This window comes from Palaemon carinicauda, chromosome 37, assembly GCF_036898095.1.
Source record: "Palaemon carinicauda isolate YSFRI2023 chromosome 37, ASM3689809v2, whole genome shotgun sequence".
In the NCBI taxonomy this organism is placed as follows: Eukaryota; Metazoa; Arthropoda; class Malacostraca; order Decapoda; family Palaemonidae; genus Palaemon; species Palaemon carinicauda.
Genome location: NC_090761.1, coordinates 37,841,863 through 37,856,862, shown reverse-complemented (window position 1 = coordinate 37,856,862; position 15,000 = coordinate 37,841,863). Strand labels below are relative to the sequence as shown.

The following is a 15,000-nucleotide window of genomic DNA, read 5'->3' as shown; positions in this document are numbered from 1 at the left end:
ATACTGTAGGCTATAGGCCTATGTGTAGGCAATACCATGTATATAAACGGTCTGAACATGATACGAGTAAGGAAATGAATGAGAACAGGTCAAATTGAAGAATGGTACGTAGTTTAGTGAAATATTGAAGATTATCAAACATTATGAATTTAATATATACAAATAGATTTCTTTAGGTTAATGCGACTTTAGGTAGCGCACCCCTGCATATTCTTTGTCTATTATTTTCCCCAGAATATTTGTAAAATGTTTCTATGTAGTTTTGAATTGATGTAAAATTATTATTATTATTATTATTATTATTATCATTATTATCATTATTAATCAGAGGATGTGTATTTGCGTTTTTTTTAAAGCGTCTGTAATAGTTTTCAGTGCAGAATTCGCTTCCAACAATTCAAGGGAGAATGTAATAATTATTAATCTGCGTTACTCTGGGGCAACAGTCTTTCTTTCTTTTGTTACGGAATATCGCTTAAACTATATATTTTTTTAACGGCATATCACACAAGTTTTCAGTTAAACAGCTGATTATATACTTGAAATTACATCTTGCATAAAAGAATTGCTAATGCTGTATATCTTGTGTCATAGGAGAAAGGAGTTGTAATGGTTGCATACAGATTTTTTTTTTTTTTTTTTTTTTTTTTTTTTTAGTTTTATGCTGCGCCCTGGAATTCTCTTCACGCTTCTGTTTTCCCTAATTATCTCAGCATTTTATTATTGTTTGAACTCACCTCTATCCCTTTATTTGAAGCTGAAAGGCCGTTTCTTTGTTTTTCTCCTTTAAGTTATTCCTTTGGGTGATCCGGACTAAATAATGGAATTAGTTACCCGTCCAAATGGTAGCCTATATATTTTAATACAAGTAAATGCTTTTAAGTGCTACTGAAGATTTGATTATAGAAAGCAGATATGTAGGACTGAAAATTAATATGAGTAAAACTAAGCTAATAATCAATGAAAATACAGACAACAAATAACGTAATTGTCCTTGAATGCTTAAATGCCGAAAAACTACGTCATCATTCCATAGCAATTAAGTATGTGCGCTGCTCTAGCTCTATTTAAATTACCTTCTAAAACAGAACATAAAAGTACACGAGAGCTAATAAAGACAATAAAAAAATAATAACAGTGATAACAGGAGTAAAAACCGCTACAATAATAACCTACTCGTAATAACATGTCAGCAAATAAGATAACGATTATAATGAAAGCAACATCGATCACAAGAACAACGACAATAATAATAAGAACAATTCATATACCAAAACTCTTGAATATCGCAAAACTGAAGTGAAAATGGCTATGTTGCATTTCAATATTCATCAGCAAGATATGAAATTATGATGCAATTCTGTATTATGAAATTACCCCAATTCATTAGTTATGCCTCATCATCCTAGCATGACCTTGGGCATCATTTGTCGGCCAATGTAGGATTCTTTGTATGTGTGTGTGTATGTGTGTGCGTGTGTTTGTAAGCGCAACTACTGCAGTTGAATCATTATTGTTATAATTACAATATTAATGATAATAATGATTATTATTATTATTTTTATTATTACTATTATTATTTTTATGAATATTATTATTATGATGATGATGATGATGATGATGATGATGATGACGACAATTACTAAAAGCTTCTAGCTTATCCTCTTACTTTCTGAAATATTGTAGTCACTATTTGAATATAGGAAATGATATTGATTTAATCTGGACTTGTTTATACATATGATAAAATACGCCATGAAATTGACACACAGACGGAATAATAAAATAATGTAGAAATAAAGATAGGAAAATATGTTTTTGCCCAACTCACCTGGACAGCGTAGGTTTTCGGCTATTGAATTTTCACGAATAATGTCAAGGCAATTGAATCCTGTCCTTTTTTTTAGTTCATGGTAAAAGCATAAAACACTCAGCCTCGAATCAGAATCACTGAAGACACGGACCTGGCGTTCTTATACAAAAACACAGGATGCCCTCTCACTCGAGATGCTCAACCTTGACACGCTAAGCCCTGGCCCTAAACTGATTAATAGTTGGCACTGTGGTGCATGACATCTTATTTCTCCTCCCTGAGCGGTGACTCCTCCCACAACTTCCACCTCTGGCTAATCACGAGACGCCATTGGCACGCGAGACCAATAGCAAACGCGCGCACGAGAACATGGGCGTGTCTCAGGCACTTTTTCCTCCTTGATCTCTCTTGACTGGTCTGTTCGTGCCCCAGGGTTCCAGGTGATTGGCTGCGGTAACTCGAGTCCCGATTAAAGGGATTCAGATGGGTGAGTCCAGACGGGTCTCTTCTTCTATTTCAGTCAAAGGAGAGACTTGGGTTTCACAGGCCATCCACACCAACAATTTCTAATGGAGAGAGGAGAGAGAAATAAAGATGCCAAGAGAAAGAGATGAGGAGCGCCAAAGCAAACACAAATGAAACGCGAGAGGATGCAGTGTCAAAGGGGGAGCTAAGGAATTGAGACATTAAAATCAGCCTGGGAGAAAAAGTATTTAAATCACGTGCGATGTTGTCATTCGGGTTTTTAAAGGTGATTCTGTATTTGATGTTGAATTTTAGGTGATTTTTAACATCATAGGGATTTTGTATAAATATCTTGTGATAACATTCTTATCCGACTAGTAGGTAAAAAATTTCTAGATAATTAATATGGGATTGGTGAAGACTTGGAATTATGTAAATTTTAAGGAAATATAATTAACATATAATACCAAGTATGTGGGTCAGATTATTTTGAGCAGCCTCAAAATTGAGAATTATACAACTGAAACGGTATTCACAAAAAAAAATAAATAATAAATAAATAAATAAATAAAAAAAAAAAAAAGCGAAGCAGAACGCTTTCAAATTATTAGCAGATGTACGAAAAAGTAAAACGAATAGAGCCACAATTTACAAATAGTCAAGTAAAAGTTACAAAGTGAGGCGTCTTAGAAAACACAGACCAGGTTTATTTGGAGGGAGACAGCGAACATTCCTTTCTCAACGTAAACATATCCAACAAGTCACTTACAGATTTCTTCAGCCTTTGCGAAAAATCCACGTACGTGCGCGTGCGCGTGCGCGTGCACCTACACGCACAGTCATACACACAAGCTGCCATGTTACTGGTTTTAATCTGTGTCTGAATTAAATGGGAAATGAAAGGATTTACACACCTCGGTTGATGACACAAAGCTGGATTATCTTTTGCAGAGAGAGAGAGAGAGAGAGAGAGAGAGAGAGTGAGAGAGAGAGAGAGAGATGTTTTGGTAGAATTGTTCCTTTCATACACTTCAAAGAGAAAAAGAGACTTGTCTAATACATAAATAATATCTCAAGGCAGAAATGAATATTTTTAAACTAATGTAGGCCTACATTTCATGAATTTACACACACACAGAGAGAGAGAGAGAGAGGAGAGAGAGAGAGAGAGAGAGAGAGAGAGAGAGAGAGAGAGAGAGAGAGAGAGAGAGATGCTTCTATAGAAAAAATATTTTTGAATTAAACCATGTTTCAAGAATTAATTGAGAGAGAGAGAGAGAGATGAGAGAGAGAGAGAGAGAGAGAGAGAGAAGAGAGAGAGAGAGAGAGAGAGAGAGAGAGAGAGAGAGAGAGATGCTTCTATAGAAAAAATATTTTTGAATTAAACCATGTTTCAAGAATTGATTGAGAGAGAGAGAGAGAGAGAGAGAGAGAGAGAGAGAGAGAGAGAGAGAGAGAGAGAGAGATGCTTCTATAGAAAAAATATTTTTGAATTAAACCATGTTTCAAGAATTAATTGAGAGAGAGAGAGAGAGAGGGAGAGAGAGAGAAGAGAGAGAGAGAGAGAGAGAGAGAGAGAGAGAGAGAGAGAAAGCTCATTAGTTGAAGAATCAGTTACTAAGGGATCAATTATCTAGTGAATAGATATCTTGCTACACCCTCGAAGATAAAAGAAAGAAAGAGAGACAGTTGTTTCAACTCTTAGAAAAAATATTAAAATTTATGTATACTTCTTTAGAGAGAGAGAGAGAGAGAGAGAGAGAGAGAGAGAGAGAGAGAGAGAGAGAGAAGAGAGAGAGAGAGAGAGGAGATTTAAAGATAAGGGTGGTCACAGGTGTAGGGAAGAAATTTAGATACGGTATATAATGAAGTTGTGACTTTTATAATGTTAAAAGGTGGAAACTTTTTCTAAAACTAGATTAACAGAAATTATTACTATCATATTAATGATAATACTAATATTGATAATAATTAAGTCATCATCTTATGTGTGTGTTATTTTAATAGCGGGTCCCTTATTTCCTACTTTGTTAACATATACATATATCCGACTCATTCATTCTTTGTTCATTAATTTTATTTTGTGTTTTTTTATCATTAATTTACTTAGTTATTGATATACTATGGTCGCCGTAGAGATTCCGGGCGAAATAAGTCCCACCCCCTGATGACGTCATAGACAATCATGTTATCTCCCGGATTAACAGCGGTTAAAACATATCTCCTTAAAGTGATTATAAGTTAGCATAGTTTGAAATTTACCAGGGAATGTATTGTGGCCGCTGCTAACGTGGGAGACAATGTGATTGGCTATGCCGTCATCAGGGGGTGGAGCCTATTTCGCCCGGAATCTTTCCGGCAACTATAGTCCACACGACCCGTCAAAAATGAAAAGCTAAACATTTACATATATATTTATATATTTATATATTAGCCAGACTCTTGTTCTTTATTATATATGGGAGATGTATATTTTACTTCTGCACGTAGGCCTGTAACCTATACACATATTTATAGAATTTAGTATTCTTTAAATTTTGTCCTCTATCTGTATCACCTATTTCGTTATTCGCGTACGTTATTCATTTATTTACATATGTACGCTAATCTTCCGAGTACTTATTTCCATATCAGATTTTTGTTGTTCAGTGGAATCACCATTTAAGCTTTTTTTTTTTTTTTTTTTAATGATCCCGCATTCAATTTGGATATTTATAATTGCTGCATCTATTGTAATTACCTCCGTCAACGAAGTTGGAAGGAGGTTATATTTCATCCCTGGTTTGTGTGTTTGTGTGTGTGTGTATTTGTTTGTTTGTGAACAGTATCCTGGCCACAATTTTAATCGTAGAGTAAGGAAACTTGCAGGGATTAACTGTTTCGTTAAAAGCTGGAAATGATTAAATTTTGGAAGGTCAAGGTCAAGGTCAAAGTCATGGTTAAGCAAAATGTCCAATTCACGTAATCAGCCGTAAGTTTAGACATCGTTGTCACAGAGACTTCAAACTTGGTTCATATTTAAGTGTATGAAGATCCATGCCAATTAATACTTGTTAAGGTCAAAGGTCAAGGTCAAGATCGAGCAAAATGTTGAGAAAGAAGCTGCCGCGGCGGAGATCTGTGCTCTGTTGAGTGCCCCACTAGTTATTCTTCTACAGAAAGTGACTTCAAATAATTTCTATAATTTCTAAGTTTCAAAAATCTAATCTTAAAAGAATGAGTGTTCCAAGACGCCACCTGTGTCACTGAAACCCCCCTCCCCCAAAGATACATGGCATTTAGATTTTGGTCAGAAACCTCTGGTTAAGTTATTGCTCCCTTTGTCGTAAGATTTCCAACTGTCCTATATAATATCCATATAATATATTATTTATGAAGTGCCAAAATATGAAATCATATTCTTGCAGAAACCTTGATTGATTCTTATTATGTGAAAATACGTAAAAAACTTATTGTGATAATCCGGTATACCTCACCTTTATTTTCGTTTACAATAATTACACTTTGTTTTGTCCATTATCTTTCATTGTTAATTTACCAACTTATTAAAATAAGTTTTTTTTTTTTTTTTTATTTTCAAAATAAACTCCAACAAGCGTTTCCCTTTTCCCTAGTCATACTCACATTCCTCAAATGTATCCCAACAACATCTTAATTTGGAGTATCGGCAGGAGTCTCCCCGGACACATTTCCTTCGTCAGCAGCCTCAAGGTCACCTCCAGCCATCCGGCATCACTCATTTGTCAATCAGAGCTGTCCTTGGTGACTGACTCGAGAGTCACATTACAGCAAATGTCAAGTATTTTGTCAATGCAAATGAGTAGTTCATGTCTCTTTCATTTTGGCGTTGGTGAATTTGTATTTCCTTCCGTCTGTTACACATAGTCAGTGATTTCCTCTCATTGCTTTTGTAATAATGTGCGCGATTGAGTTTTCGCTAATTACATGACTTCATATTTGTAACTGATAATTCATGTTGTTTTTTACTCTTTCTTTTCGAATGATTATTGATTACTTTTACGGAAAACAGAGGATTTTTCTGCAACTTTATCTTTGCAAAAAAGTAATAATTTTTTCCTGTAACTTTATCTTTGTAAAAAAAGAAAAAAAAAAACTAATGGGTTTTTTGTAACTTCATTTTTGGAAAAAAAACTAATGTTTTTTCTGTAACTTTATATCGGCAAAAACTAATTTTTTTTCTGTATCTTTGTCTCTGAAAAAAAAAAAAAACTATTTTTAGAGTAACTTTATCCCTGCAGAAAAACTAATATTTTTTTCTATAACTTTATCTCTGCAAAAAATGTAATATTTTGTTTTGTAACTTTATCTCTGAAAAAAAATATATATTTCTCTGTAACTTTTCTCTTAAAAAAGCTAATATTTTTCTCTGTAACTTCATCTCTGCAAAAATCTAATAATTGTCTCTGTAACTCTATCTCTGCAAAAATCTAATAATTTTCTTTGTAACTTCATCTCTGCAAAAATCTAATAATTTTCTGTCACCCTATCTTTGCAAAAAAGTAATATATTTCGCTGTATCTTATCTCTGAAAAACTAATATATTTCTCTGCAACTTTATCTCGGCAAAAATCAAATAATTTTTCAGTAATTTTAGCTCTGCTAAAAACTCCTTTTTTTGTTACTTTATCTCTACACGAAAATTCGTTGTCTGTAATTCTATATCTGAAAATAAGAAAAAATCAATAATTTTTTTCTGTAACTTTATCTCTAAAAAAAAAAATAAAATAAATATACTTGAACTTACTTTGTGTCTACGAATGGATGTTCCTTTTGTATGTTACCGTTACTTTCTTTGAATTTTTTTTTTCTCGCTAATTTTGCAACCTTGTGTCGAAATGACTATTTATTGTGGCTGCTGTTTAGTGCTTGGACAAACTCTTATTAACATATAGTGTAGATTTTCATGAAAATGAAAATACATAATAAAAAAAATTAAACATTAAAAACACAGCATTTTAGCATATTTACAAAAATAATCATCGTATTTAAGATAAATCCTCTGCCCTTTGAATCGTTTATTCTTTATTTCAGCAATTCTGCATTTTCTAATGTTAATCTTTACTTCGGTTACTTGATGGGATTTGTCCCGGTGAATAAGCATTCATTTGGTCCATTCTTTGATATCTACCACTTTTCATTGCTTTCATAATTAGCGAATACTAAAAGAGCATCATTGTTTTCCATTTATTGGTATCTACAAGCATGCGATTGTCTCTGTAACTTGCCATCTCTGATATAATATTTGAAACATCTGCCCCTTTGTATTTGCAAGAGTATTTTTGTCTTTTGTAGCTAAGTTGTTCCTCCTGTAAATTTGATTCTACCACCCGTTACTATTTTTAAGGCATTAGATGTCAGTAGATAATTACTCAAGATTAATGTTACCTGGCGTATGATTTCGGATATTCACTACCTGCGCATATTAGCTTGCACAACATTAAAGTTAACCGTCTGATGTTATTATTATTATTATTATTATTATTATTATTATTATTATTATTATTGCTGCTGCTGCTGCTGTTGTTGTTGTTGTTGTTGTTGTTGTTGTTATACTATGCCTTTTCCCACTCTGAGTGACGGTGGAACAAGTTACCGTTACGGTTCAGCAAATTCAAATCAGCACTGTAACCTCTACCTGCCTGCAACGATCTTACAACTATCTACGTTCACATTCAATTGCAGGATACATTTTATATCACCTCCCTTCGTATTGTGCAACATGCTAAACTAAGATCAATAGTTCAACCGGCAAACGCTAGATTTTGCAAAAATTCAGGCTGTAGAAAATAACACACGATAGATATTTTACCGATTTTTTTTTTTAATATGGTAACTGTATTGCAGTAATCGGACCAAGAAACCTTTAGACTACGTCATGGTAACTTTCGTAATATAACAAGCTGGAATGCCTTATAGCTGTTAAGATATGCTTTGAGGCAATGTTAATCAAATAAGAACAATCAAGAGCTGATAAAAAGCTGAAGAAATTATGATCTGGTGATTACCTCGTTTTTGAAGTGGCATTAAATCGGAAAATCTGAAGACTCCTGGATGTAGTCAGAGACAAGGCTATTGAAATAGCGGAGTTTAATCTTGAACTGGATTGAAGATATGGATTTCCGAAGGGAAGTAGATAACATCCTAGCTGAAAACATTATATTTAATTTACACTATCGTACTAAGTCAGAAAACATCAGACTAGCCATAAAGAATTTGTTGTATAATAATTCACTTAAGGGTTCCTTTCAGACGACATCCAATCACACTCTCCGGTGATTAATGTGTTGCATTTTTTATGCATGATTGATCGAACACAAACTAAAAGATAAGGATGATGCATGCAACTACTATACGATTGCAATCACTACAATTTCATCATAGATATTTGAATGTTCTTTTAATGACGCGTTTTCCCTATTACACACTTCGGACAACAAATTTGCCTCTATATCCTTCAGGAATTGCTGTTTTTTATGTTTTGTTGATGTAAATCACTTGAAAATATAGCATCAGAGGTTCACCATCATTTGCATGGCATGTGGTGTTAGTCCTGCTCGTAATAATTTTGTCTCAAGTGGCATAACGTATTGCTCGACAACTTTTTCATCTTTTGAATACGTACACAGATTCTATGAAGTTTAATCTAATCTCGTTCTCAATCGGATGTAACACTATCTACTTCGCCTTTGAATTGATACGGCCAACTGTGCAATTTCTCCAGCGATTAATTGACAACTGTAATAATTATGCCGATGTATTTGAACCAAGACCAAGTGCATGTTGTTGGTCTACAAGTCACTGAAATAGTCCTCGGCAATCATCATCAATAAACTATGCACGGATCCTCGTATTTGAGAGTTATTATAAACGACTTGTAAGATAATGCTGACTTGAAAAAAAGAAGAAAAAAAAAGGACGTAAGTTATATGCAACCGGCAAATGATACCAAGAAGATTTCCTTTCTGACACAGGAAAGTCAAAACTTTTACCTTCTTGTTGCAACATCTACAGATGCTCCGTGATGAATGTTCATATTATTGAAAGTTATAAACATTGCTCACCACCATTCTGCCACCCAATTGGTCATGGAAATCCAACTAGATTATCTGAAAATCCTTATTAGTTGAACCCCGTCCAGTCTGATCACGTTTGAAAAATGGCAGCAATCCGCTTACCCAAAGTGTCTTGAATTGAAGTGTATATATATATACATACATATATATATATATATATATATATATATATATATATATATATATATATATATATATATATACTGTTATATATATATATACATATATATATATATATATATATATATATGTTTGCTCTTTTAATTCTGATATATATATATATATATATATATATATATATATATATATGATAACTTTTGCACATTTTTACGTGTTTTTCATATTCAAATAAGCCATATATATTTTTGATACATTAATGTCTGGATTCTCTTAACGACCTCGGGATCAGAGCCCCAGGCGAAATCACACAAAGACAAGAGCTTGGCTCCGGCCGGGAATCGAACCCTGGTCGGCAAGCTTGTATAGACAGTGACTAAGCTCTTTTAATTCTGATATATATATATATATATATATATATATATATATATATATATATATATATTGGCATCATAATAATCATCATCAACCGTTACTAGTCCACTGCAGAACAAAGGCCTCTGTTTATGGTCTTTCTGTGCCAGTCCACACCCGCAAACTTTCTTAGTTCGTCAGTTCATCGTCCTCTCCTCCTTCCCTTGCTTCTTTTACAATTTCGTGGGACCCATTCTGATATTCATAGTGGCCATCTATTGTCTGTCAATCTCATTTTGTGAACTGTCCATGTCCATTTCTTTTTCTTACATGCTGTTAGAATATCCTCTACTGTAGTGTTATTCCCTTCATTATTCTTTCCATAGCTCTTTGAAATGTAACTAGCTTATGTTCTAAGGCTTTAGTAAGGCTACAAGTTTCTGATGTATAGGTTAATACTGGTAGTACCATTTCATTAAATACTTTTCTTTTTAGAGAAAGTAACATATTACATTCCATAATCTCATTTTGTTTAGCAAATGCTCTCCATTCCATTCTTTTAATTTTGGTCTCATGTCCTGAGGAAACATCCGCTGTCTGTCGTAAGTACGTATATTCATTTACAATCTCTAGATGTTCGTCCATAACTCTTATTTGTTGTCTCTCTGCATTTTCATTGAAGATTAATTTCTACATTTTCCCAAGGTACATTGTTACAAACTTCTAGGCATGCTGTGAATAATTTAGGAGAGATGGGGTCTCCCTGTCTAACTCCTTTCTCAATCGGAATATTTTCTATATCTTTGTGTAGTTGTAGGATTGCTATAGAGATATCTCCAAGTGTTCTAGAATAAGATTCTTTTATTCCTTATTTTTTGAGGGTTTTAATTACTGGCGAGGTTTTGACAGAATCAAAAGCTTTTACATTGGGTTGTAAATGCCATACATAGTGGTTTGTCACACTCTGTTGATTTTTCCATTAGCTGGTTAATTACATGGATATGGTCAGTTGTTGAATACCCACTTCTGAAGCCTCCCTGCTCTCTTGGTTGATTAAAGTCTAGCTGACTTTCTATTCGGCCTATATGATCTTTGCAAATATTTTATATAATACCGAGAGTAAACTAATTGGGCGGTACTTTTTCAGTTTTTTTGCGTCTCCCTTTTTGTGAACTAGTATAATGATAAAGTTTTTCCAAGCTTTAGGTAAAGAGCATTCTTGCAGACATTTTTGTACAGTTCAGCGAGTTTTACTAGTATGAAATCTCCTCCATTTATCATTAAATCAATTGTTATGCTATTTTCTTCTGCCGCTTTGCGTTTTTTCATTCCTTTCAATGCTTTCTTTACTTCTCCTACTGTTACGTTTGGCACCGGCTTGGGTGTTTCATTTTATTTATATTGGTGAAGTTGTTTCTTATATCACTATTGTGTAGCATTGTATAGAAATCCTCTGCAATTTTTATCACTTCATCTCTTTTCATCAATTTGAAGCTTCTTCCTTTCTTTAGTGTTTTCTAAATTTTGGTCTGGTTGTGTTTTCTAATATCTTGGGTTTTTAGTTTGTTTATTGTTTTGGATAGTTCTGCTAAATCTATTTCATATCTCTTGGATTTTACCCTCATTTCCCATTTTCTCTTTACTGTGTTTTTGGTCTTTTCTGATAGTTTTCCATAATCTTGTTTGAAAACTTTTTCCAACTATCTCTTGTGCTGATTCTATTAAAATTTTTGTTGAATTACTGTTAATTTTTACTTGCATCCATTTCATCATGTAGCTGGGAATGCCTATTTTTTATTGCTAAACTAAACTCAGCAGATTATTCTTTTATTACAAGAGCGTTTATCTTCTTTCTTAAAATTAGTTTTGCAATTTTGTTTCTCACCATTTTATTGGCTCTTGACTTTAACTTTTTTAATTAACACTATTACATCTTTAAAGTAAATCAACTTCTTTGCTGAAAATAAAATCATTTTCGTTTTTTGTTTCTAGGTTTAGGCTTTCCCATGATTTTAAGGTTGTTTCTTTTATTATTATTATTATTATTATTATTATTATTATTATTATTATTATTATTATTATTATTATATATATATGCATATATATACATATTTATATATATATATATATATATATAGATAGCTATATATATATATATATATATATATATATATATATATATGTATATATATATGCATATATATATATATATATATATATATATATGCATATATATGTATATATATATATATATATATATATATATATATATATATATATATATATCCGCCGTAATATTTAACCCCATTGAAGACTGAAGGTCGGGGACAGTTAGGCACCCATGTTCAATTGTGTATATCCATACTATGTTCTCAATAACAACAGTGATACTCGTCATTTTAAAATATGTATTAAGCAATAACACATATTTATTTGCTACCGTGAATTTATATTCAACAATGCTACTATTTTGGCGTATTTTGGCGAGTGCTGGAGTTATCCTAACATCTTCATAACCATAATACTGTATTGTATTTTGCATGGTTGTTTTTGTGTCTTCTTGCCCTATTTTGAAAGGAGTTAAGTAGAAAATAATAATAATAATAATAATAATAATAATTATTATTATTATTATTATTATTATTATTATTATTATTAATACTACTACTACTACTACTACTACTACTATTATATTCACTAATATAATGAGTACACTGGTTCAGTCTACAAAGATGACAGACGACGCAAATGAACTGAGCATATGGGCTCTCCGTGATCATGTACACAATTGAAATCGTCATTTGTAAATATAGGTATTATAACTTATAATTTGATGTATAGGTTAATAACAGTTTTATTTTCAAAATCTAACAACACAAAAAGACAGTTTATCTTAGTCATTTTCGCTTGCAACAATAGAATCATGACGTTGAAATTGTGTGTTTTAAATCCCTAGATTATTTTACTTATCTTATTTATTAGAACTAGCAAAAACTGGAATAGAAGTATTTTCAGTCACTTAAAAATGTAAACCATATGATGAAGTAAGTACATTTTATGTATTCCCACATATAAGACTGCATATATATATATATATATATATATATATATATATATATATATATATATATATATATATATATAGGCCTACATATAAACTACTACAACAAAAGCTGCCGTTTCTCGTCCACTGCAGGACAAAGGCCTCAGACATATCTTGGTCATGTCTGGGTTTTGGCAATTTTCATCACCGCGCTGGACTCTCTGGATTTGTGATGATGGGAGATTTTGGTCTGATCGCTCATAGCCAACCAACTTATTATGGGGGATTCTGACGTGTGTGTGTGTGTGTGTGTAGATTGCCATGCATATAGCATGACACGGGCTCTTGCCGCTGGGCAGCCCGTAAGAGCATTGGGTTTGTAAAAGGTATACTCCAAGGAGTAAAATTTGTGTTAATAAAAGGAACGTTAGGTAAAAATAGGAAAAGGAATGTAAGGTAAGGATAGGTAAAGGAAATGATATGTAAGGATGATGAATGAAGGATGGAATGGAATGGAATGGTACAAGACGTGACAAGGGGTAGATAGTAACCCGAAAAGGGGGTCTCCCTTTTAGGTCCACGAAAGAAAGTTTTTAGTCAGAGGATAAAGTATTGATAGTAGTAAGTCCCAGTAAGTAAAAGAGACTGGGAGAGGAGTGAAGGAAATTTTAGTAGGAGAGTAAAGGAGTAGGTTTAAGCAAAGAAGCTTATTCCTGCTCTTGTGATGGAAAAGGGGGAGGGGGCCAAAACTGTGCTGCGCTCGGTCAGCTGGCACGAGAAAGGCCCCCTAGGATATGGATGGATGTGGAAATATGAGGAAAAAAGGATAAAAGGAGATAGGAAAAGCAGGAGCTGTTTCCTTATAAGGAAGACAGCCCTGCAATAACTATTCTCCTAGGATTTTGGATTAAAACAGGATGGATTGAGGGATAAAAAGGATGTATATGAGAGTTTTAAGCTAAAAGCTATATCCCCTCTCTGGACCTGGATTGAAGGTTAGTAAGGATAGCAGGGGACTGTGAGGAGGTAGAGGTTAAGGATAGGATTTTGGCAAGGATGTGGATGGCAATGGGAACAAGTTCAGATAAGGTGAGTGACTCAATTTGTTGAGTCAAGGATGTAGGTTGAGGAGGGGAGGTTGCAGGTTGTGAAGTTGAAGCTGCTTGCAATGAAGTTGCAGGTGAAGATACAGGAACAGTGGGTGCCTGGTTTTGCTTTGCAGATGCAGAAGCTGGAGCAGTGGTAGGCTGTCGTTGTCTTCTTTGGCGAGGAGGTCGTTGTCCCTTAGGTTTTTGAGGTGAAACTGGTTTGTTGTTTTTAGGAGAACTGGAGCCCTTCATTGCGGCAATTCTCCTAAGGCGTTCAGGGCATCGCTTGTTCCAGGCATGATGTGGTTTGGAACAATATCGGCACTTTGGGCGAGTTTCTTGTCCATTCTTGTGGGCCTGGATACATATTTCAGTGTTGTGGCGTTGGCTACAAACACCACAGAAAGCAGGGCTTTTGCAGTCTTCCTTGTGATGGCCGTAGCGTTGACAGTGGTAGCAGCGAAGAGGCTCAGGTGTGTACTCTTGAATTGGAAACGTCCCCCATACTCCAAGATCCAGTGATGAAGGCACAGGACCTATGAAGGTGGCTAAAAGCCTCCTGACAGGGACGTTTTCACGATTTGTGCAGCGGTCAGCTGTTTCTATATTGCTGCAGGATGTAACAATGGAGATTGGCATAGTAGTAGGATATCTTGAAATGATTGCCTTTCTTCTGTTTAAGGCAGGGTCTAGTAGAGTAAGATCTGGGACTTCTTGAAGGTGCTTGGCGGTTTCCAAATCTTTGGGAGTGATGATTAAGTCACCCTTACGATTTGGTCTAGCTGAGAGTTTAATGCCAGGTTTGACAGCCATGGCAGTAACTGCTGCATAGGATGTGGAGCTGTTGGAGAGTCTAAACTTTGGAAGAGGTAACTGAGATTCTTGCTGGGTAGGTGGAGAGCTGACGACTTCAGCAATGTTTTCCTGGGTAGGTGGAGAGCTGACAACTTCAGTAATGTCTTCCTGGGTAAGTGGAGAGCTGACAACTTCAGCAATGTCTTCCTGGGTAGGTGAAAAGCTGACAAC

At 34.1% G+C, this 15,000-nt stretch overlaps 1 protein-coding gene across 1 annotated transcript in view; it reads left to right on the top strand.

The window, feature by feature from the left end:
• LOC137629285 (uncharacterized) overlaps positions 1-15,000 on the top strand; it is a 103,606-nt gene that overhangs the window by 51,113 nt on the left and 37,493 nt on the right. The window lies entirely within an intron of this gene.